This window comes from Zootermopsis nevadensis, unplaced genomic scaffold, assembly GCF_977971745.1.
Source record: "Zootermopsis nevadensis isolate Lab colony 2312 unplaced genomic scaffold, Znev_1.0 Znev_ptg000018l, whole genome shotgun sequence".
Taxonomy (NCBI): Eukaryota; Metazoa; Arthropoda; class Insecta; order Blattodea; family Termopsidae; genus Zootermopsis; species Zootermopsis nevadensis.
In genome coordinates this window covers 3,511,150-3,537,900 of record NW_028259150.1, presented here as the reverse complement: position 1 = coordinate 3,537,900, position 26,751 = coordinate 3,511,150, and the positions used below count along the sequence as shown (strand labels likewise).

Sequence of the window (26,751 nt, the reverse complement as noted above, 5' to 3'; positions counted from 1 at the left end):
GCAAAAGGGAGAAATTAATTCAAATAATCTCAAAAATGGTTTTAAACAGAATATGAATTTTGTTGTTGGGTTGTAGCGCCGTGCAGCCTGGTGAAAGTTTACTAACGTTTCAGAGGCCCTTGCTACTTCAAACATCAGGGCAGGACAACCCAGAAGACAGCCATCTTCGGACTAAACGCTGTGAAAACCTCAAATCCTAACTTCGTTTATAGTTTAAGTACCTTTTTAGGGAAAACATGTTTATTTAATGAAAAGGGAAGAGCCACATGCCTACATACAGAACAGAAACTTGCGACATCTGGATGGCAGGCGATTATACTAGCATCCATCATGAGAAAGTGTTGTTACGTCTCACAGAGGATTCGCCTACTTCATTGGGGTGGCGCGAATGTGGCAGGTGTGACGCAGCGTTGCAGCAAGTTTCGAGACAGGGGAACAGCGCGGCGCTAAGCGTCGTCTCAGATGAGAATGCTGAACTTCGAGACATACTTATTCAGTGCATACAGTTCAATTCATGAGCTCATTTTCCTATTACATTTAGATAAATAATAAAGTCCTATTGCTTTATTTATCCTGGACAAATGTAACTGTTCAAATCAGCTTATCTTTCTGAAACATCTAAGATGACAAGAAACTGCATCTTTAAAATAACAAAAATACAGCGAGATTTATAAATAAAAGAACTAACATTAGTGTGAACGAAGGAGATAATTCTTAATTGTATCAAACAAAGCAAAGTGTTTGACATTTTAAATAGCCACCGAAATTAAATTCTGCACATCTGCTGGCTTCCTATTTTTCAAACTGAAGGAATTAATGAACATCCCCTTCAGAGAATCATTACAGCACAGCCATTTATACGACTAATACTTTAAATCAGAATAGGCCTACAAATTATGGTGGCGACTGTCACTAGAGCTTCTGCAGACGAAATATGTGTGACAGGTCGTATAGAATAGGCCCATTGTCACCACTAAAATCTGAGAGCCTCTGTTTAACTTCCTATGAACAACCGTTCTCCCACCCAATACACTATCTTAAAGACAAAAATCAGGATGGTTAAATCCGACTGAACAGTGTAGAATGGTAAAATGCAATGACACTCAACAAAAAATCAAATAGGGTTACTCTGTCGATGAATTTCTAATGTTTACAAGTAAATCGTAATTTATCTATTGTATATAATGGGTGGATTTATTTGTAACTTATCTCTACTTCATGTGAACCCTTTGTTTGTATTTTTGTGACATTTATATGACTTGTATTTATATAACATGTATTGTATTATTATGACTTATTCTACATCCTATTGTCATCTGACTAACTTATGGATCCATGGAATGTAATAAAGATGTATGTATGTATGTATGCTACGAATAAAAGTAATTGTTAAAACAGACTGGAAAAGATGAAACGTAAGTAATCTCAATACTACAACAGCAGAAATATAAAATCTACTACACAGAGAACACGCTATTTCCAAATAAGATGAGATTTTTCACATTCATATCTGATTTTCCTTGATGTTTATATTTTAATAGATAGAAGTCTATTTTCGGAAGTGAATTAAACACTAAGCCAGTAATTTTATCTTTGCATTTCTCTAAACATTCCCATAGACTACGTGTTCCTAATATTTCATACACCTGTGCCAATATTTTTAGTTGACAAGCAGTTTTTTCTTTAAATTAATAAATATCGATTTGAACTTCATGCATATTCGTTGTTGTAATAGAGCAGTGTGTGCCATTAAAATCATATGACAGTAACTACTCTGCAGTTTAGAGTTCAAACATGCATACAAAATAATGACGGATGCTAGCTCCCCCATTATGCATTCAATTTATACATTACAAAGAACTCAAAATTTTGCAGAAACAAAATAGCTACTATTCCATTTGTATATTCACGTTCCGCTAACTTTACAATGTATGTCGTTAATTTCAATTCTAGAAGGCGTTAAATGTCAGGACGACGAAAAATGGATAATAAGTGTCAACTTGTGGGTAGTGAACATAAATGTTTCAGGTAGTATGCTCACTTAGTTGGCCCAGGACAAGAGTTTAATGCAAGACTGTGAATGCATTGCTTGATCTGTCACTTACACACAAGCTAGTGCTGTTGGCACCGACGGCTAGACCTCGCTTTCCTTAACACTGTGAAGCGGTATTGTTGTCGATGCCGAACAGAGTCCATTGCTTTTGTATGCGGAATTGTGCCACAACCGTCGTGAACTGAATGGGACTACTAAAGCCTACGAGTGACAAGTTCAATATTGGGTGTGGCATGAATGTGCAAGGCTGAAATGCTGAAAGAAGTACGAAAATAATAAAATGAATGCAACAGAAATACGGTGCCATATAAAGGGCCTGAAAAAATAAAAATGTTATGGTAGATAAGAAGGAATTCATGTTTTGGAAGGGCTCTTAAAATGGAAAGCGAGTGAAACATAAATATAGCTGGGAAGATACGAAGTTAAATTAAAGCAAAAGTGCGGAATAATATAAACAACAAACACTCTCGTTACAGAGTATGTGTTTGTTGTTTGTTAATCGACGCTGCAAATAGCTCACACCATACAGCGACAAATGATAGAATTGAAAAGGGTAAGGAAGCTATCATGGCATATTTTATAACACTGACCACGTATATGACTGGAAGAACTGATAAAAACCACGAAATTTCGGTCCCGGGTGAGATTCTAATCCGGTACCTCCCGAACACAAAACAGGAATGCCAAAATTCAACCGCGACGTTCGGTACAAAGTAGCCCTATTACGTGTCAGCAGAGAACCAGAGAATAAATCTTATACGTCATGAAATTAACACGTGCTTTAACTATTACACACTTTATTAAACTTTTCGACTTTTAGAAAAAATGTTCAGAAGATACATTCGCGGGGCAGACTGCTTATCGAGGGCGCATGTTCTGTGTACAATAACAAAAGAAGGAGGAACAAACGCAACCCGGAAGAAGATCTGGCTACAAGAAGAAACTGAAGAAGAAGAAAAAAGGAGAGAAAGAAAGACAAATAACGTCGAAAGAATGAAAGTGAAGTAAGTACCGAAAAGAAAAAGGGAAAACGAAAAACTTTACGATGCGAGAGCGGAGGAAAGAACAGGTTACAGCGAAAAACATTATATTGTTCTTTTAATGGAATAAAACAGTGTAAAATGTGGCACTGAAACACTCATGCTTCCCTCTCGTTTCGTATTGATCTAAAATCGATTCGATGCGAGGTTTTCTTATATAGGTTTCCGATGGACTGATCCACCGTTGAGTTTTTACGAGATGCTGGAGAATAATTTGAAAAACAGTTGTAAAAGCACGACAGCAGGAAAGCAAAACGGAGGCTAAGACATTCTCACAGAAAAGTAGAAAAACAAGTCTTCATATATTACGTGTTTCGCCTTACTATTCGCTTTGCACAGGGAGGGAGAGGTCCTATTTTGTGAAGGTGTTTCGAAACTGTTAAGTTGCCAGTAACGTCAGCCGTAACTGATAAACGCGTGATGTTCTGGGTTTGGGCAAACTGATAGAAATCAATCAAGATTATTTTAAAGTAGTTCTCTGTTCACCACGACTGTAATGGAAGTGAATAACATTACACGCATATAACAGAAATTGTAGAAATGAAATTGCTGTTCTGCCCAACATTTTGGATTGATCAGAACGCCTGAAGCAATGAGAACTGATTTTGTTCCAACGGTCATCCTGAGACCGAAACTGACTTGTACGGAACTGATAATTTAACTAGATTAATAGATGAATAGCCAGTCTATGGCAGAACTGCCATAATATTTTACTTCAAGGAATTTCAAAATAAAATACTCTACTCTATGACTAATTATGTTACAATTATTTAATACTTTTAATGATTTGAAATGAAGTTTTAGGTAGAATTTATTAACCTAATATCACATGAGTACTTAGTGCTGCATAAATTGTTCATTATAAATTATTTGAAATTAATAATTACAGTAGTTAGTGACAATTCTGTGCGGTTTTTCCATTATTATAAAGTCCAAGTATCTGGAATTTGTTATACATAACTAAAAATATTCTTATCGTCGTGACGTTAATAATTTTCAAACAAAACGTTTTCATACACAAAATGTGGAGCATTTTTTCCTTCTAAATTTATTCTGAACGATAATGATATCGGTATTACATGAAAAATTAAATACCGATTTCTGGAAATCATATTCTTATTAATTATACTGAATAGAACACAACCGTAACAATTGTTGCATATTTTTTGAACATCTGTTAGAATGAGGCATGTAAGGTCTTGTAATAAATCTCGCTTGGTCATCGCCAACCTTTGAAATCACATAGGCGCCATGTTAGTTTTATCCAGGACTATTTATTTCTCAAATATGAATTCGGTTCATGGAGACTGTTATACTTTACTGGACGATGCTTATTCACCTGATTAGATTATGTAGAGTATAATGGAAGGATGATTAACAATTATCAATTAAAAATGTAGATGGAATCGATCGTAGAATGTTTCATCGCACTATCCAGCATTTTCCTCTTGGAATAATGTGAAATAAACGCAATAAAACCTCTGGAATATGAAACAGTGGCAATAGCCCTCCAGTGATACTTTCGCTCCAAATGTAATCGATACAGCGACGTTATTTATAACAGATGACGATCACTGGGGGACTCCGAATAAAATATTTTCCCCTGATAATCTTCATTATATTCTGCTATATGAATAGAAATGCCAGGTCGGTTTGAGAGCAGAAGAAGGGAAGTCAACTTTTCTTTCGGTTTAGTTGAAACGCCCCGCGTGTCTAGTTATAAATTATTACCTCTACCCGGACCTGAGACCTCGACCTCGATTTTTCAAACAATAAAATCGGATATTTACAAACATTTCGAAGCAGCCGGATACTGTTCGGCTGGATTTCCTTCTAATTCTTGTTTCCTCCACATGTAAGCAAGCAGGTCCCGTGTTCAGGCTCTATCAGGTTCGATGTTGCACCGAAGAAACAGCACGATAGATGCTTTAACGGACAAAGCGACAGATAATGAACACAAAACCTAGGGCTCACTTGTGATTTATGTTCACCCGAAGAATGAAACCGGTTGTGATATCTGCAAGGGTAACACAGGTGAAAGTGAAGGATTTCACACTACAACTCCTAAGTGCTTGAGTTCATATGCAGTACTTGGCGAAATTGTGTAAGATTTTAGATGGCTGTCTTCTGGATTGGTACACCGTGTATTCTGGTAAAAGTTTAACGTGTATCAAAGGTGCCTGTTGCATTGAGGCAGACAGCACTTCTGAGACGTCGGTAAATTTCTGACAGGTTTCATGACGCAGCAAACCAGTAGTCAGTCATCTTCATACTCGCCGTCGATACAACCTAAACTCTTACTACGTCTGAATGTAGAGGACGTGTGCAATTTCTCTTCAGTAGGTTATTTAAATACGTTTTATCAACTACGAAATAAGATTCTGTTGAATGAGATGACAAAATGATGTACACAACGTGATTCTGCGACTGTTTGATTCATTATATCCAAAATTATGTTCGGCTTCGCCAATTATATGAATTATATTTAATACATACGGCGTTAATCAGACGATTGGTTATTATTATTATAATGACGTTCTGTATTGTTATTATTTAACAAATTTAGATGACGTAATTAAGACTGAACCCACAACGTAGTAAATGTCAAACTTGTGATATATGCATGAGATGATGGCCTTGAATGGAAAGGAGGAAGGCTTAGACTTATTTTAAAGTACTGTTGAAACAGTAGTAGCGGATGTATTTAGGGGTATTTGCCTGTACGATTAAGGAAAACAACATATTTAAAACACAAAATAGGTCGCCAGTCCGTTTTGAACCAGATCCCTTTAGAAGACGAAGCAGAAAGAACTTAATAACTACTCCACAGCGACAGCCCCACGGACCTTGACGTAATAAACACCATATCATAAAACTGCATCACCAATATTAAATAAATTATTGGTATATTTCATCTGCATATGTATGGGATGTTATTTAACTGGTCCGAACTGCCCTTTATTGAAACATCTCAATATTATAATCCACAAAATTACAAAATATGTGCACTTTGATTTACGGTGCTAATTGCCCTCAAATGTGCGTGTTGTATCAAGTGAGTTCTGGTAAAAGGGATGCGCAGAATTGCAACTTCCTAGAAATTTTTAATTACAGATACACAAATATATATATATATATATATATATATATATATATATATACATATATACACACACAAACTGGGTTTTTTAATAGCATGCAAACATATTTAATTATCCCCGTAAACACATAAACCCCTTTAAAAAATATACAGTATATTAGATCATAATTAAACGACCACATTAATTGATAGATAAATTATATGTTCATATACTTATTATTCTCACAAGTCAATATTCAAGTATAAAACACACTGAGTCCTAACAACTCATATCAAATTATCAAATATATGGTGTTGCTAAACACGTTAACGAATGTAGTAAGCACTCGGCTGCGGCAATCAGACAAATGGAAACAAGAATTTCTGCTCTCAAAATAACTGAAAATGCTTTTCTTTAATAAGAACCTTTAATAAATCAGTATTGCTAGCTAATATTGGTATAAGTCGGTGGAATAAAAGTACTAGATATATGAAGATAATGAAAACCACCAGTACATCGTCATATTCGCAAAGTAATCTGCAAAGTGTTTAGTATTTACACTATGAAGCCTGTAACGACCCCGAAACTAGGGTTTATACAAAAACCGACTTTTTAAAAAACCGGTTTTTGAATTCCAGTATTTCCAAAAAACTGGTTTTCGAAATTTTACAAAAAACAAAACAAAATATAGTTAAAACATTAAAAAATATTTATACTTATTTTAATTTTTTTCAGTTTATTTAATATTTATGTAACTACAAAAATATAACAAAATAAAATATACTCTATACAAAACCAAATAAAAACTAAAATAACTAAAATCCGTACAAAATATGAATTATAAACTATGTCGGTTGCTAGATCCAAGTTAAAAATTTGTAGCCTCTCAGAAACTAATTCTAATGTTTTCTTAGCATCGCAGGAACTAGCTATTGGAACTAAGCCCAAATTAAAATCTTCCGCAAAATGGTGTACGTTGATATTGAAATATTTGTGATTTCTTTTGCTAGTCCACTAATCTAAAGTTATAGAAAATTTTTTCCCATTCTTCTTAATACAATCCAATTCATTTATAATTTCACGTTTAGCATCGTCATAAAACTTATGAATGAGATCAAGTACTCGAGAGTTGTTTTTTTGGTAAAGAATATCCCCGTTGTTGCAAAGACTCTCGTATGAACGAGCTTGTTGTAATGCTATTAATGGATAATCCATCCATTGCAGCAACTTATGCTATAATTTCTTCTAAACTGCTCTTTTTTACGAAATTAAAAATAGAAAGCGTTTGTGGATTTGAATGTCAAATATTCGCCTTACTCATGAAGTACTCGAAGCAATTTCAAGTCAAAATATGAACGTTTTTAATTAATTAATTAATTAACTAATTTTTCCATATTAATTCTAGTATCTAAAACCGGTTTTTTAAATTTTAAAAACAGGTTTTCGAATATTACAAATTTATCCAAAAAACCCAGTTTTTAAATCCAGTTTTTAAAAACCGACAAACCCGACCCGAAACAGACTTTACAGCGATTATTTTGACAAATTCAAACAAAAGTGTACGAACCACGTTATTCTGATTCGAAGTTACACACCCACTTACGAAACAATGCTCTTTTCCCTTACAGTCCTACTAATTCAATAACGTGGAAGTTATGAATCAATAAACTTCCCTACGATTTTCTGCTTAGAGTTTGGACATTGGTACATTTATTCAACATCTGGATTATATGACTGTTGTCACTCTACAAATAACCTGTAATGAATTCCTTGCGGAGGAAAAGTTATCAGAATTCACAATTATTTCTGAGAAAGAGGCTTAACAGAACAAAATAAAGCACAGTTTGGGGTGTATGTTTCTGTTTCATGGCATAAATTTCGAGACGCTGAATGGAAGGATGTTTGTAAATGATGAATTGACAACGACGTGGAAGAAAGGGATTTTCTTGGAGGGAGTAAGAAATACGACCAAAATATTAACTAAGTGTAGCATACTCATGGGTGGTGGAGGAGTACATTTCCTCATAAACATTCCCATCTAGCACATTGAAAGTTTGTAAGTACGAGTGGATGGAATTTTTTAAGTGACTACCAGATTTAAGATACATTTTTAGACCTGTTAATAACTACCTACTGGCTGGCCTACGATTATGATCGGCCAGGCCTTTTTTTAAAAACTTTCTGTGGGTCTTCTACGTGATTGAATCCGATGACCTAAAAAACACAGCCATACTTTTCCCACATTATTTAATTACGCACCATATTACTACTTAAATAACTACTTCGTTTCTGCTTGTGTCTCAGTTTATTTACTGAATCTCATCACTGCTGAATCTTGATGCACCTATTGTGGCACACAATAATCTGTTTTGCACATCCGACGCTAAAGAATAACTGAAACAGATGCAGCGTCGTTAAATTTCACGCTATTCAAAATAAATATAACGAATTTAATGATAATGCTATCGCACAAGTCCTCCAGAAGAAGGTAGATAACTGGAGCAGTGGAATCAATTCGATCACACACACACACACTAATAAAACTCGTGTGTGTGTGCGTGCGGAGGGGGGTTTAAGCAGAAATCAGCGGAACAGGAAATGGAGAGCTACACTGGTCCTACGAGGAACATCCCCTTTATGCATTTGAATCAGAAATCAAAACAAGACTAGCTTTATACTGCTGCGAACATTACATGACTATTTCAACTGCACATCCCTTTCACAAACATCAGAAAGAGACTACACTTTAAAACTGTACTCTCAAATATAGATTTTTGGTTACTTTGTGCCTCTGTGAGATTTGAGGTTCTCACGGCTGCGAGTATGAAGTTTATTGACGTTTCAGAGGTGCTTGCTGCCTTCATAATCAGGACCGTAAAATTTTACCAGACTACTCTACACTAGAAGACAGCCAACTTAATGGCTCTGCTTCTGCTGTAAAAACGTATAAAGACTCTCAAAACCTCGAATAATGAGAGGATTATCATGAAAGTTCAGTAGAACGGGGGAACAAGCGTGGCCTATTTGAATGTAATATTCCGGTATTTGCCTGTAGGGGCCGGTGAATATCTGGTTACCTGTGGCACATTTCACCGATACTGCTGTGTGTAGCCTGCTTTGTACGTACAAAGTGCATGGGTAAAGTGAGTACATAATAGAGAGGTTAAGCCCCTTAGTCTGTACTCATGTATAATCTTCTGAATAACTACACGGGCTTAATCTATCATCTAGAGCGTTAGATATATTTAGATAGTATTGATAGACTTGTATTTCATACGATTCTTATAATACCTTAAATCGGCTAAAACAGTCGTATACACGCTAATAAAAGACTTGTAGGCTTGTAAATTCATTGGCCTAGAACAACCAAACTGTATACGACGAGAAATTCGTTACCATGTACTTCTGACGTCACTACTTTGCGTACAGATACATTAGACTTATTCAAACAGGTTCATTAAATAGGGTTTACGGCGGGATATTTTTTGAACACGGCACGAAACATCAAGTTGAATAGAGGCAGGACATTTTTAGGCCCGCTGAATAATTATCATTCGTTCAAACGAAGCGTGTACCATGTAATTAGAATACGGTACTAAAGGTTTTGAATAAAAGCCGAAAGTTGTGACATACATTTTGTAATTTTGATCACTTTTGTTCCAACAGCAGAGCAACGGAATAGCTAAAGGCGGCATTACTTTCTTTCGGAAGCCCTATGTTATTACTACATTCAAAATGTTATATACAGACCTGCTCGTTAAACAAAGGTCATCAGACATAATTGAATTTTGAACAGCGGTGTAACATTTTACAATATATGTTATCTTGTGTAACTAACTTCCATACTAGAACTTTTACTGTATCAATTTTTTGCCTTGTACTCTACCCGTCAAGGTTAACGGGAATGAAACTTTTTATGTTCAACAATAGCATAATTTATTGAAGCACTGTCTTTGCAAGTTGCATTTAAAGTACGACATAAAAATGTTCTTTAGGAACTAAATTAAATTCGGAAACATAAATGGCGACTCAAGTCTGATTTCTGCGAAAAGCACCAACACAAAACCGATCACCTGACTTCAGAGTCGAGACTCCCGTAAAACGTAGCCTCCGCTAGACACAACCACAAGCTCCTCAATAGCCTCATTTGCACTTACTGCTACAAGGGTCGCCACCGTCAGTAGGTGATCTCAATCACACGAAGAGCTCACTCGTACATTGACAATACAACAACATTGGCAACAGAAACAACGTTCATTCCTGCCAACTTTAACAGGTCAGACTACACCAGATTTTTAAAAAAGTGTGACCCCATTTCAAATTAAAATTTTATTGATACAAAAGAAAACACAACAGAATTTCTGCTATGCACGTATATGGGTTCCATCTTATTTCTGTCACCGTGTAGCTTTAATTTTCTACAGTAATACATCTGGTGTGTTACTCTAGATTCTAGAGTCTAGAACACAACATTAGAACACCGTAATATGATTTCAGTCAGGGAAAATGATTTCCTCCCGTCATTATAAAAGAGAGGGGGTTTCAGTTTCTTTACTCCACTACATCATTTATAGTCATGATCTCAGATTCAATTTAAACGTGCCCTACAGCCGTAGCAATTACTTGTGTTGGTGGAAGGAAAACACGAAGCCAAAACTTCGCGCGACGCGACCAGTCTCCATTCAACACAGTGCAAGAAGTAGATCCGTGGTTTGGCCGTCGTGTTAGCTCTAAATGTTCTCGTAATTAACTCTGTGTAACTTATACTTTGTGTTCTATTAACAACTTGACACGTGAAATCTAAAATCTAAACGATATTTAAGCGGGTTAAGGTACACGAACTTACAGGCAACAGAGTTATATGAAGTGACAGTGTTACAAGAAGTGAAGACAAGTGAACGTTTCATTAGAGACTGGTTTAGCTGGCCAAGTGATTATGCAAATAGAAATGTTATGTATTTCACTGGTAATAGGAGCTAAACATTTAAATATTATTTAAATCTTTCAAGTAATTCAGTACTGTGTACAGCTCTGAATCTGAAATTCGGGCTTTCAACCTAACATTGTTACCAACTGAAGAATATCTGCCTAAGGAACAAGATGAAATCGGTTTATATAAGTTTTTTTAACTTCACGGAGAAGTCTTTGATAAGCTAAACTAAACTAATCAACAAGTTCTTCGCTTTTTTTGGAGTTAGAATTTTCTATTGTTACGTTCACAACAACAACCTCCTACAATGAACAGATTCTCGACTTACTAGTTTCGTAATCCAATGATGATAGAGTGACAGAAATCATTTGAAATCATGATGAGAAAAGCTACAAAGAAGAACACAGTTCTGATAATCAATAATTATATATGTAATTTACTTAAGACGTTTTTATGAATGAGAAAAAGTTTATGGATGAAATGAAATTAATTAACTGAGACTCACATGGATTATAATGTAGCCTATATTTTCTACAGATTTTTTTTAAAATACGCAACCCATATTATAATATTTACTGATATTCTGAACTCAATACAATTCGATGGGATTAACAGCACACAATATCGCTCGGACTATACAAAACCCATGCACGGCACGACATGTTCTAACTTGCTCTCGCCAGTCCGTCAATTGTCTTCGAACAGGCCAAATGCAAGGATATACTTTTCCCAAGTGCAATGAGTGTTCATCGAAAAACACTACCTGACATCTTTTTCTTACTTATCTTTCCAGAATGGGTATAGGAATGCATTTCACAATTCTCCCTCGACAACAAACTTGCCGGTCACTGAAAGAACTCTTCATCAGGTTGCATCAAATGTGACGAAAAGAATGAACGCTGTGGACATTCCTAACACTTAATATAACACTGATCATTTTCTGATTTTGATGTAATTTATTTGTTTACAAATAGAACATTGCCATAATTGGGTTGGATGCCTTTTCGATCAACCTGTAGCAGCCTACCTTATTAAACAGCATACGACCCGCTGTCCTACGCCTGCAGAACACATCGCGTTCTGTCTGACAGAGTTTCAAGAGAGAAACAAACAAGGGAATTTGCTAAAGCAGACCTCATATATTACAAGAACATAAATTATGAATTAATATGTCATTTTCAACAGTTCCATCTGCTGCAAAACAATCTCATATACTTTCGATACTTTTTTTTCTAAATCTGTTAAATCGACTTTGCTTTCGGAAGACTGTAGCTGTCTCGGTAGTAACATTCGCCACACTGTGTCTAGACCAGTCCAACCAAGTGAGAGGACGAGTTTATACGGACTTAACGTTTCATTCAATGTCGGTTGTGAGAAACTATTTCCTCGCACTGAATGCGGTTGTCCTCTTCAAAATCTCATTTCCATTGTCATTTTAAATCTGTTTACACTTTACGATTGACAGATGGGCCACTACTTCTGAAAGAAAAGTATTTCTTGGTGCATGCGATTGCTGTCTTCCTATAGTAGGCTACAACCAAGAGGACAAGGGAAGCAATAAAACTGTGGGATTATAGTCGGAGCGAATCCACTTTGAATCTGTGCCATATTACCGGTTATTCTGTGCCATTTCCTGGTACTCTGCAGTCTGTCCGGCAGAAAGTCGAAAGCGATAATAGGTTATACTGAAATACAATACTACTGCCTTCACCAACGGCACAGTGGATAAATAATCCACGTAGAATCTTGGGTCAGAACCATCCCCACGGTCTATAGGACTATTCATTACGCATAGTTTTCGGTAATCATTTAACAGAAGTCATTTTTTACAGTATAAAAGTGTTTTATTTTTGTCCTTGTGTTTTCGTGATTGGAATTTAATTAATAAACGTTGGTACCATAAAATCCAAATCTATCTCGAAACCCACAGTCTACCATATATAATACTTCCAATAACGCTGACACAATAACCCTAAAGATGGCAAATGAAATATTTACTGAAACATTTGATAATTCTCAACATTCGACTCGGTTCACTTCCAAAAACCGAAGTTACGAAAAGTGTTGAATGTTAAACTCTTTTAGGAAGGAAAGTACGATTGTCAGTGCCAGTTTCACTAACATGCACTAGCAACAACATCTTATTTTTAATTAATCGTTCCAATTTTCAGTACATTGAATATAACGAATTCCAAGATTCCTTATTCCGTCAGTTTTGGTCGAACCTACTGCATCACATTTTTAATGACTGACGCTCATGTCAGATGCAAACTCCTCTACGCCGATTCTTCGGGTAATCGATACAGGAGATGGCAGTTGAGAATGTTCATCAGCAATACTTGTCTGCCCTCATATGGCTCTTTTCTCACATTCGTAAACTTCCTGCCCGTGGCTCAAACACCTATCGCTATAAAGAACAATCAATTTTCTTCCACAAATGTCACTCATTTTTGCAATCCCTGACCACAATAATTGGACCACACATGGATAAAGTGGCACACAGACTTATTATCACTGTTCAAACAAACAATGAAAACAAGCTGACTGCAAATAAGGAAAGACTCATGTCATATTGTTTACATCAATGGTCATTTGCACTGCAGTTCAGAATCTTTTGTCGTGCCGTCTGCTACCTAGAAACGCTAATATAAAAGTACGCACATTATAATTTTAGCTATTGTTTCGTATGAGAGTGAAATTCGGTCTTTTGCTGTACATGCAGACGGTATTTGAGAACAGGGTGCTAGGAGAATATTTGGACAGGAGACGGACGTAGCGACAGAGTCTAGACAAAACTATACAACGAAGAGTCACATAATTTGTACGCTTCACCAAATATTATTATAAATATCAAATTAAAAATTAGAAGGGTGGAGCATATAGCGCAAGAGGAAGATAAGAAATGCATTACAAATTTTGGTAGTGAGTACCTGAGGGCAAGAGACCACACAAAAAGTAGTCGTATAAGGGAAGATAATATTAAAATATATCATGAGAGAACTGGGAGAGTAGATTGAATTCATCTCTCTTAGAACTGGGACTGGTGGTGGTGGTGGTGGTGGGGGGTCTTTCGAATTCTGTCATAAACTCTGGGTTTCTATAAACCGCGAATATTCCTTGGGTAGCGGAGAATATTAGTTTCTCAAAAAGGACTATGCGCATTAGAGATAACCAAAAGTGTTTTTATTTACTTGCCTTTGTATATTTAGTCACACACACTGATTAATTTTGTGGTTTTTTGTACTGTTGGAGATTTTATGACATGTCTCTTTTACTGCTTCGTCTAGGCCTTACTAGTCTGTTTTGATGTATAATAATCATCTGGATCATCACTTTTATACTTGTATGTCTCCTTCCTAGTTGGTTATATAGTAGGCGGTAATGCGTACAAAGTTCATAGAATGAATGAATTTTATATCACATAGGAGGTGGTACAAACACACAGTGTTTGTCCGTGTGTGTATAATCTCCGAAAACTGAAACGAATGTCGATTAAACTTCGTATTTGTAGTGCACACACACCGTCGCTCGGATTTATTTTGGTTTGAACCGATAAAAAATAACCTGTAAATATACAGAGATAAAATCAAACGCTATCGATATTCACCAAAATGGATCATGGTTCATAATGCAAACTGGCACTTGAAATAAAAATGTTATTACGACGTACGACTTTTATCTAAAATGACATCTGACGTTGTGAATAATTGACAAAATGATTTATGACACTGATGATATATATGAAACAACAGAATTGTATCAGCAATAAATTAACATCAAGGCTAATTAAGTATGCAAGAAAGACAACATTCCATTAGGAAAATACGTGAGCTTCGTTGAAATACATCATTTCACTCCTATTTTGAAAGGTTTAAACTAATTTAAGACCCTCTTTAATTAAATTTGTAAATTAAATTTAGCACTGTTTTTTCTCTCAGCTCCTTACCATCATCATTCAGTGGTGCAAAGTATGGTGATATGGGACACAAATGCGCTTCTTTCAAACTGCTTAAGGGCTTAATGCTGTTGCGTTAATCCATGAAAAGTAGCGTCAATAAAACGTAAATAAAGGCATATGCCTGATGTGTCTTAATACTGAACACTGACATTTAATTTACATGTAAATTTGCTTTTCTTGCATATCTTTGCAGCTGAAAGAAATCTTCATACTCACCGCTGTCATAACCTCATATCTTACAAGATATTTACTGTTTGGAATTTTATATTCTGGGTTGACACCGGGCAGTCATGCAGGTAGCTAAAGTTATCACCTATGATTCATGCGTTTCCTTTGTAAAAATTGCACCAACGTGTATGATGAGCAAAAGTGTCTCCATGCTGCCACACAGCCGAGTTACACGTGCCGAAGGAAAAGCGTGAAGTGTTTTGTTTCGATAAAGGGAAGTTCGCGTGCATGGCATCCACACACAGATTCTTTAACGTGGATTTTATGTTCGGCATTTAGTGAAAGGAAGGGCCAATAGGACGCAATGCCTGCAGGATCAGCGACTCGGATCGTTCCAGTCCATTGCCCGGGATCAAGCAAAAGATATAAAAGACACGGAACGCTCCCTTACAGACTCCAGGAACAGCGCAGGAAGACGAAGTAGATTCTGGAACATCGGAATGGTTGTTTCTCTCAAGTCGCCCATTTTCCTCTACACAGAAATTAACGTTCCTATTTTTTTTTTTTTATTCTTGCTTGGGTCCATACGTCATTGAGGAAAGGGTGTGTTCGTGAATTTTACGTCAAAATCCACAATCGTTTCTGAATTTTCACACTTGGTTCCAATATTGCTGACAACGACATAACATATGTCAATATTGTGTTCTTAGACAAGATTATGAACTGTATGGTAACAAGCGGTCCACGAATTTAGTAAATTATTGATTTCCATTTGGGCATTTAATTTTTGTACATGATTAATACAATAACCTTCTCCGACAATTTTAAATTATTTCACACTAGTCTAATTTACAACATATCATAGACAGCCTTAGTTTTTGTTATTCTGACAATACTAAACGTCTTTTTCTAGAGAATGAATAATTATAATCTCTTATATATTACAAATTGATCAGTGATTAAATGCACAAAAACATGTTGCCTCCAGTGAGTTTTGATATATGAGATATAAATTCAGATAAAAGTATCAACAGTAGAAACAGTGACATCGAGATCTTGATTTTCAAATGTATGGGCGATGTTGCAGAAAATCGACCACCTGGAGTTGATGTACGAAAACTATATTAAAATGCTGCTGCGTATTCACTAGTATTTTCTGCGCGAGACGACGTGCATTATCCCGTTAGTCCTTAACGCTCATGCCGTACCAGAAAAATCATTTTCTTAACGTTGAGACACAGGGCACAGACTAATCTGCCACCATCACCACGACGAGGTCACAGTAATTGGTTGTGTGATGACGCCGTAATAATTGGTGAGATTATCTAGCGTTGAACGAGATGCAGTTACCTTACGAATAATGTACTGGTTTATAGAGGGAACTGGTCTTGCCTCATTTTGGAATACAACTCCGAAATTTGCCTGTACGTACCGAGGAAAAACACGTAACAATTTAGTCATTATGCTTGGTCTCAGCATTTATTCAACACGATCGACCATTATTGTAACCTTCAAGGGCTCGTTTACTTATCACAATATTTTCAGTGTTTCTAAATGCTTCTTTTGTTTTAGAATTTAATGTATCTTGAGGTGATTCATCCGTTCTGAGTGCGTCCAATTAATTCAATGTTCCTAATGTAACTCAGTACTCGTAATTGCTATTCTAACACGGGAGACAGAGATAATGAGTTGAGAGACGTAATGAATCTGGTTCTGTTGTTGAGGCAGAGAATGTCAGCCAATGACGTAAGTTGTAATTTTGTTGCAAACGACGCGACAGCTGCAAGCAGGGCAAATCGTAATTGTGTAGATTTGAGATTTTGACGGCGGTGAGTCTGGCTGTCTTATGGGTTGTTGCGTCGTCTAGTCTTGCCTTGTAATATGACGATTCCTTACAATTTCAGAACTCATAAACGTAGAGGATATTACACTGAAATTCTATATGACCAACTTATATTGTTCCATCTTTCAAGCAACACAGATTTTGTTTACTGTCAAAGAAATCATCTTAATACAAAGACTTTAAACACATTTTAATTTGTGTCATTAAGTACGGACTTCAACCCCATAATAATAACTAAACGTTTACTTCACATATTTCACTATTTTGTACATCAGTGGCTAAGAATGTGGTCTGGCTTAAAATGAGCCGACAAACAGCTACACTGGAGAAATACAAACAGAAATGTTTTATTGTATAACATAACAGCGATATATTTAATTCAGTTCATTTATTAAAGTGCTTGACAACAGCCAAGAAGGCCAATAACAGCCAAGCACTAACGACAATACAAACATTACAATACAAAAGCAAACAGACAATGAACTGAATATATAAATGTACAATATTAATTCATTGCAAAATAATTAATAAGTAAATGAGCTAAATATTATTGATAAGTAAAATAATAATTAAATTAAAATCAGTTCAATGTTGGATATAATAATTGTAATAATAAAGAACCGGATTGAATTATTAACTGTAATTATAAATATTACAATAACCTTATTTTACGTTCCGATTGTGTTAAAGGTATTTGGAGCTCTGTTGAACTGTAAAATCTATTTTCATCATCATATCGACTACATATTTTCTCAAGGCCTAAAAATATTGGGTTCCATTCGACGTGTTACCTCGTATTATCCCATTGCTGACAGCCTCTGAATTATGAAAATCACCCTTGTGCAACACAATTGTAATATGAAGAGCTCGAAGAAATTTTTCTGCACGTATATTAGCTATACTTTATATAGGCGGTGTGATTCAAATGCTATATTCCTTATTAATAATAAGCCACTGATATATGTAAATATAGGTATGTATTACATATAAATGCTTACTTTCTGTTGAAGATAGTACGACGACCCGCTTAACTCATATGTCGGAGAAGTTGCCGCAGAATCACGGCGTTGCCGTAGAGCGTAACAGAACTGACTAGTAAAATACGCTTCAATTGCTTTATGTAATTTGACGTCGCATTTAGTCTTTGCTAAGGAAAGACGAAGGCCTGAAGATTTACATATCGAAATTTTCGATAAGAATGTTCGATCCTTGAAAACATGAACTAACAGAATTGAAAGAATCACTAAACCTTCATTAGCTAACGCTTGTGGACTGAAGACGTTCAGTAATTCGGCTAGGATAGTCATAAAATATAAGATGCTGAGATGGAAATTTCCCGCAGTGTTTAAGTCGAACAAAATTTGACAAATGTTTTAATAAACACGTCAGAAAATTCCATACAAATAAACCCTCGAAAAATAGAATTCATTTGTATCGAATGAAGTTTTAACATGAAAAATGAATGAATGTCAATAGATTCGCCAAAACCTCATTACAATACAAACTAAAGATATAAATAATTAAACAAATAAGGAGGAAACGGTAGAGTAATTTTCGAGGTAACAGCCCTGAAGTAACCAAAAAGACGGAATCGTCAATACCACTTTATTTTTAAAAGCAATAGAGACAACGATACACTGGTTACCGAAATAGCCTAGTAATGAATCGACGTGGGTTCGGTCCTAGTTGATGTCACTAATGGAATCAATAAAACCCACCACCCAGTCTCGCGAGAAATCAGAAACTTGAGAGAGGAAGCGATGCGGGCGGCAGTAACGATATTGCTAACCATGCAGAGTTGCCTCAACTTGGATTTAGGCTGTTATGACGAAGAATACAGGACACAGAAAGACGAGACTGGTGCGCTGCGTAAATAATGATGCAACGCTGCCTGCGACCTCAAGGAAACACACCGACGTTGGTCAACGACACGTACAACCTGACAGAACGCAAGCATGAAGATTTCTGTCTTCTGGGTTGTTGCGCTGTGTAGTCTGGTTGATGTTTACCAACGTTTCAGAGGTCATACTGCCTCCGTTATCAGAGAGATTCTTAGTATGGAGATTTCTGTCTTCTAGGTTGTTGCGCTGTGTAGTCTGGTTGATGTTTACCAACGTTTCAGAGGTCATACTGCCTCCGTCATCAGGGCGATGAGTATGAAGATTTCTGTCTTCTGGGTTGTTGCGCTGTGTAGTCTGGTCGATGTTTACCAACGTTTCAGAGGTCATACTGCCTCCGTCATCAGGGCGATGAGTATGAAGATTTCTGTCTTCTGGGTTGTTGCGCTGTGTAGTCTGGTCGATGTTTACCAACGTTTCAGAGGTCATACTGCCTCCGTCATCAGGGCGATGAATATGAAGATTTCTGTCTTCTGGGTTGTTGCGCTGTGTAGTCTGGTCGATGTTTACCAACGTTTCAGAGGTCATACTGCCTCCGTCATCAGGGCGATGAGTATGAAGATTTCTGTCTTCTGGGTTGTTGCGCTGTGTAGTCTGGTCGATGTTTACCAACGTTTCAGAGGTCATACTGCCTCCGTCATCAGGGCGATGAATATGAAGATTTCTGTCTTCTGGGTTGTTGCGCTGTGTAGTCTGGTCGATGTTTACCAACGTTTCAGAGGTCATACTGCCTCCGTCATCAGGGCGATGAGTATGAAGATTTCTGTCTTCTGGGTTGTTGCGCTGTGTAGTCTGGTCGATGTTTACCAACGTTTCAGAGGTCATACTGCCTCCGTCATCAGGGCGATGAGTATGAAGATTTCTGTCTTCTGGGTTGTTGCGCTGTGTAGTCTGGTCGATGTTTACCAACGTTTCAGAGGTCGTACTGCCTCCGTCATCAGGGCGATGAATATGAAGATTTCTGTCTTCTGGGTTGTTGCGCTGTGTAGTCTGGTTGATGTTTACCAACGTTTCAGAGGTCATACTGCCTCCATCATCAGGACGATGAATCGCCCTGATTATGAAGGCAGTATGACATCTACCAGACTACACAGCGCAACAACCCACAATACAGAAATCTTCATATAGTTATCGGCCTGATGTTGGAGGCAGCAAGGACCTCTGAAACATTGGTGAGCTTCTACCAGACTACACTGTGCAACAACCCAGAAGACAGAAATCTTCATACTCACCGCTGTGAAAACCTCAAATCATACAGAACGCAAGTAACTTTACTAACTTGAGCAACGAAATACATACACTTTTTTCCATTTTCACAAGGACTATCATTTAAAAACCATAAAATACAAATACTTCTTGTACCACCGAAATATATCGCGTTTCTAGTTCTGTACGTTACTGGTCCTTGGCATTCATGCAATTAAAGGCGTTAAATTTAACACGCGGTTAGGTATCGCAATCTATGTAAACTAGATACTTACAAAATTATTTAGTACCAACGGGAGTAAATAATTGTATAAATTATTTTGACGACTTTCTTTGAGATATTTGTTGTTTAAGGAACCAGATTTTTTTCACCGAATCACAGCATAATTTTTGCCATACTAACAATTAGACTGGTTAGTTATAGTACGACGGCAGTTTCAGAAGACTAAGCAAATAAAATATATAAAGGGTTATCTGAAGTTATGCAAGATAAATTTGCTAGCTGCCTTCAAGAACGTGAAACAAGTATATATTTCTTGTAAAATTTCGTTCTTGTACAAAAAGTAAGCTTTTTGTTTTCTCCTTTACATCGGACATGAGATTACGTTTTTAGTCCTGGATTAATGTCAGTCATAGATGAAAAAGAAAAGAAAACTAATTAGGTAACTATTTAAATAACTGTCCAACCATCTAACTCCATAGAGCACAGTCTTTCTTGAGAAGCAAACAGTTGATAAACGAAGACATTATATATATATATATATATATATATATATATATATATATATATATACATACACACACACACACACACTCGTATATACTGAAATCTGTTTTGAAATGGGGAGTAAGAAAGGCATTTGTGGCAGATGCACGTGTTATTGGAAAACATTACTTAGATTTTACGAGGATTCGAAAGATTAGAATCCTGCAGCTGTTATAATAACGTGTTCGTATGAAGGCTTCGTGCGAGATCGTAAACGTTCGCGTTTTGGCCCGGGCGGGCTTCGAGCATTAAGAGAATGGTACAGCGAGACCATGATGAGACAGTTGAGAAGCAGCATTCGCGTCGTATGGTAGGCTACAGAGAACTGACACAACAGTGCCACCGTGCGAGAGGAAGTGTAGTTTAACTTTGTCACAGAAACAATATTACTGTGGAAAGCGTCAAGAAAGTATTTTAAAATGACTTAAAAATATGGACAATTTAAAAAATTCTTCTCATCTCTAGTGCAACGACCAGATGGTAAAGTACTGATTATATAACTATTTATTTATTATTATAATCTTGACTCAACTGTTCCACTTTTTTAAAATTAATATATACTTAAGTAACATGTGCCAATGAAATTTAAATATCTCATTTGTTATACGTGTCGATACTGTGCAAGAATTACCACTACATTTATTTCATCACTACAGTTTGCGAACTATTTTCCCTGTAAAATCTAAAATAATAAAAGCACGAAACGCTGTAAAGAATCTAATTTTAAAATAAAACTTGTCAGCTAGATTAACGTGGTTATAAATAAATACTAACACAATACGTTTTTTACTGAGTCTGAATGTGTGTCTTTGTCCCTAAAATCTCCAAACTAAATGTATAATAATTAAACGGACCTGCTTATTAAACTCGACGCATAATAAACGTGAACCGTATCACACAATTATTAAAAAAATATTTTTAAATAAATTCAGTAAAATTTCATAATACTTTCTGTTTAGTAAATTAATAATTATGCAATTATAAACTTAACAAACCCTATTTGTTTCGTGACAGCACAAACGGCGTAAAGTTCTAGTGCACTTGGAATCGAGTGTCCTTTTAAAATTGGAAGCTAATAAAGCAGAATGAAAAATGCGGTACGTGAGAAAGGAAGAGAGAAGTGAGTGTCTTATCACCCTTGTGCATTGGGATTAAGACCCAAAAAGACGATGCCTTTGGGTAAAGAGTATCGAAAGAGCAACCCACACAAAATTAGCGTGCTCTCTCTCTCGTTGGCACTTCCCACTTCCAATCAAGTGCCTAATGAATTTATTCTTATTCTCTCTTTCTCCTCTTTTTATATTCGAGACAATTCAACGAACTGTCGCCATTTCACGAGAACAGAAACTTCCTTCTTAACCTACTGTCTTCCCAATTTGTAATTAAAATGACTTTCACAAATATTACGACTTTCATCCAATATCTGGTACCAGAAACACAACGCATCATAAAAACCAACAATTATTATTAAGCGCTGATAACTGAAACTTGATTACATTGCGGCAATAAATATAATGGCTGTTTGGCAAATTCCCACTGCTAGACTTAGATCAAGAAAATTCCATGAAAAGAACCTACATAAATCACTAACACAGTTAATTGGCATATAATATAAATAAAAGTTACTACACAACTGTGGGGAAATACTAAATTAATTTAATTTGAAACAAAGCGAAGCTGTAACTTATTATATCAACTGTTAATCGTAATTCGTTGAAACGTGACTAGCGTCAGGTATTATAACAAACAAACATTTCAGGATACATACACGTAATTCTAAATTATCGAATACGTATTAAGAAGTAATATTGAAAATTATGTTTGAGAAGTAGATGTACCACAATTTTTTAAATGCAAGGCTCAAATGTCGTAGGACTTGGAAAGACGTGCATTTCAGAAGACGAATACACAACAATAATAAGTAATTCCATACATGACGGCAACTGTGTTAAGTTTATTATTATTTAAGTAAGTGAGTAGTACCATGTTTATAGCCCCCCTGAAGCTTGGTACCCAGCGTAACCTAGATCCATCCTACGGCGTGTTGTTTTGAGGAAAAAATTACCTTGTTGTCAGACGTACAAGTCAACATTATAATTATAGAAAATTGGTGACCTTATATTATAATAGATTTTAGTCGCGTATGTGGCCGTAACTATGAGCCGGGATAGCTCAGTCAGTATAGTGACTAGCTACGGGCTGGACGACCGGGGTTCGATCCCCGACGGGGGCAGAGAATTTTTCCTCTAGCCTCTGCGTCTAGACCGGCTCTGGGGCCCACCCAGCCTCCTCTACAATGGGTACCGGGGTCCTTTCCCGGGGGTAAAGCCGGCCGGGGCGTGACGCTGACCACTCACCCCATCTAGTGCCGAGGTCAAGGAAGAGAGGAGCTATACCTCCACTCACCCCAAACGCCTACATGGCGTATAGTGGGACAAACTTATGTGGCCGTAACTATGAAGGTATATTAGACTGAAACTGTCACCAATCTATTTTAGACGCCGACATCTCGACACTATTTCCTCATTGGCATTTTTAAAAGCGAGATCAGTTGCTTATCCATTCATAACAATGTTATTTTGTAGATTCCTACGAAGGTAAATCAGAGGTCAGTCTGTATTCAATGTGCACCATCACTATAAGATAGCCTCTTCAGCTAGACGAAGCTCACTTCCGCTGCATATACAAATAGCAGGAACAAGGGATGCTTTAACCCTTTAAAAACCAGTGGTAACTATATGTACCACCTGCTTCACACAGTTAATAACTCTGCGTTTTGTATGTATGGGTTTCGGATTGTTCTCAGTGTAAACAGGGATTATTTCATTAAACAGCGTCAACCAATTGTCTTTTGTAATGGTGAAGTGTTGTGTTTTCTTCGCGGTACGGACTGATTTATTAAATAATATTTAGACGAGTTTCTGCTTCAAAGGGTTAACAAGGCTCTCATTTCGTTTGATGATAATCTTTAGTTTCGAATGGGTAATTATTTATTACACTCTTCCGGATTCTTTAGGCATTATTTTATACATCTGGAGTTTTATTATCTGCAGTGCGTGTCAATTTCTGTTCTACGCATTTACTATCAGCTGCTGTTTATTCTTTGCTTTGTGAAACACGTTATAAATTAACTGAACCGAGATGAAGAAATTATGTAAGTGAAAGAAGTAAAGATTCGTTTTTTGTAACCTGTTATGCGTTCTAATAACAATAACGTTATTTAGTTACATAAAGCAAATTACTATTAATATATCAATATCTTCGTAATAATAGTTCTAAAAATGTATGTCAATTAGATTATAATAAAAAATGTGATAAAAATACAAGGTACTAGATCAGAGAATACATGTTCTAATTATAAATTATATGATAAGAAATCTTCCTGTCGTCCTATTGCACATTAATGACTATTCAGAAAGTTGCCTTAATTATTTCACTCTTTTTCCCACATAAACGTAAGTTAAGAATGGTTTGAATTTCTCTAATAACAAAATTTTACTCTGCTTTATACTCTTTGTAACGAAATGTGACTCGTATAAACATTACTAATAGTTCATATAAGAGGAGGGGATCGAAGCGAGTGACTCACCATCTGCTTAGGTCAACTATTTTGCCACTGAGCTTAGGAAATTGTTTGTAGCTGGGCATGTACGCGGAGCGGGAAAACAAAAATTTCGAAGGTCGAAAGCCTGATATTGAGGAATATATATTGTTATAAACTATAAGACTGACAGAGCCTGGACATCTTTATTAAACGCATTAAAATTTCGTGTTTTAATCCCAGGCATGTATGTTAGTAGATCTATACTCACATAAAACATTTTGAAATCAGAATTATGTAGATAATGATCGTAAATTATAAGCAATAGAGTTTCCATATGCGTTTAAGAATAAAAAACGATCTTATTAAGTGGGGTCCTGTGTCATACTGTCTACGTGGACTAATAATGAATCTCTAACTTTCTATCCCAAAAGAATCCGCCCGTGCCCTTTGTCGTGTGTCTCTCAACCTTTCCTTTCAAGGTTTCTCATAAGTTTCAATGCCATTCAAGTCTGCAGACTTTTCTGATAGTGGGAAACCAGTAAAAATACTTCGTTTAACATATTCGGTTAAGACCTCGGCTGATCGACTTCTTCGTTATTTAGCAATACTGTTGTAACTGCAGAGTTCATACAATTCGAATGAAATGCAAAACTGATTATAAATAGTAAAAAGTAGGTCGTCGTGGCCTATTTTAAATATTATAAGTATTATGTCGTCATGAGAAGAATTCGTCTCCGGTCACATATTCACGCATTTCAGTTTCATTCAGGAGTCTCTAATTGTTAAATTAAATTAATTTTGTGGATAAAATGTATATTGTGATATATCTGGCCTTACGCAAACCTCCTTCCTCCTGTTCCTGTCACATTTGCGTACTGATTCTCGTCTTCCCGAGACACGTGTCACCTAACAACGCACAAGTATGAATTATTCGGTGAGATCTCAGGTTATCATGTCGGCAAGTATGAACGTGTAGTGTGGTAGAAGTTCATCGACGTTTCTGAGGTGGTTGCTGCCTCCCTCCATTATCAGCGTGATCTGAAGATGGAGCATCAAGCATTTCTAAAACGCCAATAAACTTCTACGAGACCTTACGAAGCAACAATTCAGCAGAAAGCAATCTTCATGAATTATTCAATCCTAAGATCCAATTTCGTATTTTATTTTCCTCAACTAATAAAAAATCCGGTTATCACGCTAATCCTAAAACCACAAAAGCGCGCGCGCACGCACGCACACAAGTTAACTCATACAATTGGCTTTTTAAATTTGTTGTATTTACATTTTCGGCCAAATTTGCTGTAAATAGCTGTAGGATGTAATGAATCCAAACACAAAATGCATTAAATGTTGTTGCAAAATGAATTTACGCTCTTAGTAAACTCGTGATATCATCCGTCATCAGGGCAATGAATCGCCCTGATGACGGAGGCAGTATGACCTCTGAAACGTTGGTAAACATCGATCAGACTACACAGTGTAACAACCCAGAAGACAGAAATCTTCATACTCGCCGCTGTGAAAACCTCAAATCATACATCGCGATATCATTTCATCACAATTCTATAAGATGAATTTGAAATAATCATCAATACTTCCACTAGGAAAATGCGTTCCTGTGGCAAATAACGTAGTATTCTGTAAGCACAGAGAGCAATCTGAAGGCACAACAGACCGAAAGAAGCTGCTGTAGTCCTAATGATCCTAACTGCCTCAGGAGACCGTACGTACTTTGAATCTCCAGGACAGTTAATTTAGATTCGTCCCTTTCTATAGTAACCAGTAATGTCATTCTATTGTCGGCTTTAAAACAAACGCTGAATTTCTTGAACCTTACTGAAAGTATTAGCCGCCACGGTTGTCTAGCGGTCAGAACACTAGCCTTGTAATCCTGGGGGTCCCGGGTTCAATTCCCGGTGGTGCTCAGATTTATAACGTGTTGGGCAAGGACGTGGTCTAGGCATCACGGAGTTTTCCTCCGGGGGCTTCCCCGGTTTCTCCGTGGCATCCCAACAATTACTCCACTCACACACACAGAAGAAGGCAATGGCAAACCACTTCTGATCATCTGCCAAGAACGTATATATGTATGAGCAGGTCCCTGACAACCTGAAGAGGATGGAAGGATACTGTTCATAATATATATGGACCTGTCGTCAGACAGAACACTATAAATAAAAAAAACTGAAAGTATTATTTTGAATTTAATTTGCGTTAGAAAGTAGCTAACAAATAACCCTACAACGTTTGATACGATTCTTGTAA

The 26,751-nt window shown here is 36.5% G+C and overlaps 1 protein-coding gene and 1 long non-coding RNA gene across 4 annotated transcripts in view; one reads left to right on the top strand and one right to left on the bottom strand.

The window, feature by feature from the left end:
• The window catches only part of LOC110826498 (uncharacterized), a 424,262-nt gene that overhangs the window by 263,371 nt on the left and 134,140 nt on the right, over nt 1–26,751 (bottom strand). The gene's annotated exons all lie outside the window — the stretch shown is intronic.
• LOC110839945 (uncharacterized) overlaps nt 21,239–26,751 on the top strand; it is a 197,469-nt gene continuing 191,956 nt past the window's right edge. For all 3 annotated transcript variants that reach the window (XM_087351132.1, XM_087351129.1, XM_087351133.1), the window contains exon 1: nt 21,239–21,422. The gene's annotated coding sequence lies outside the window, so the exon portion shown is untranslated. The remainder of the gene's footprint in view (nt 21,423–26,751) is intronic.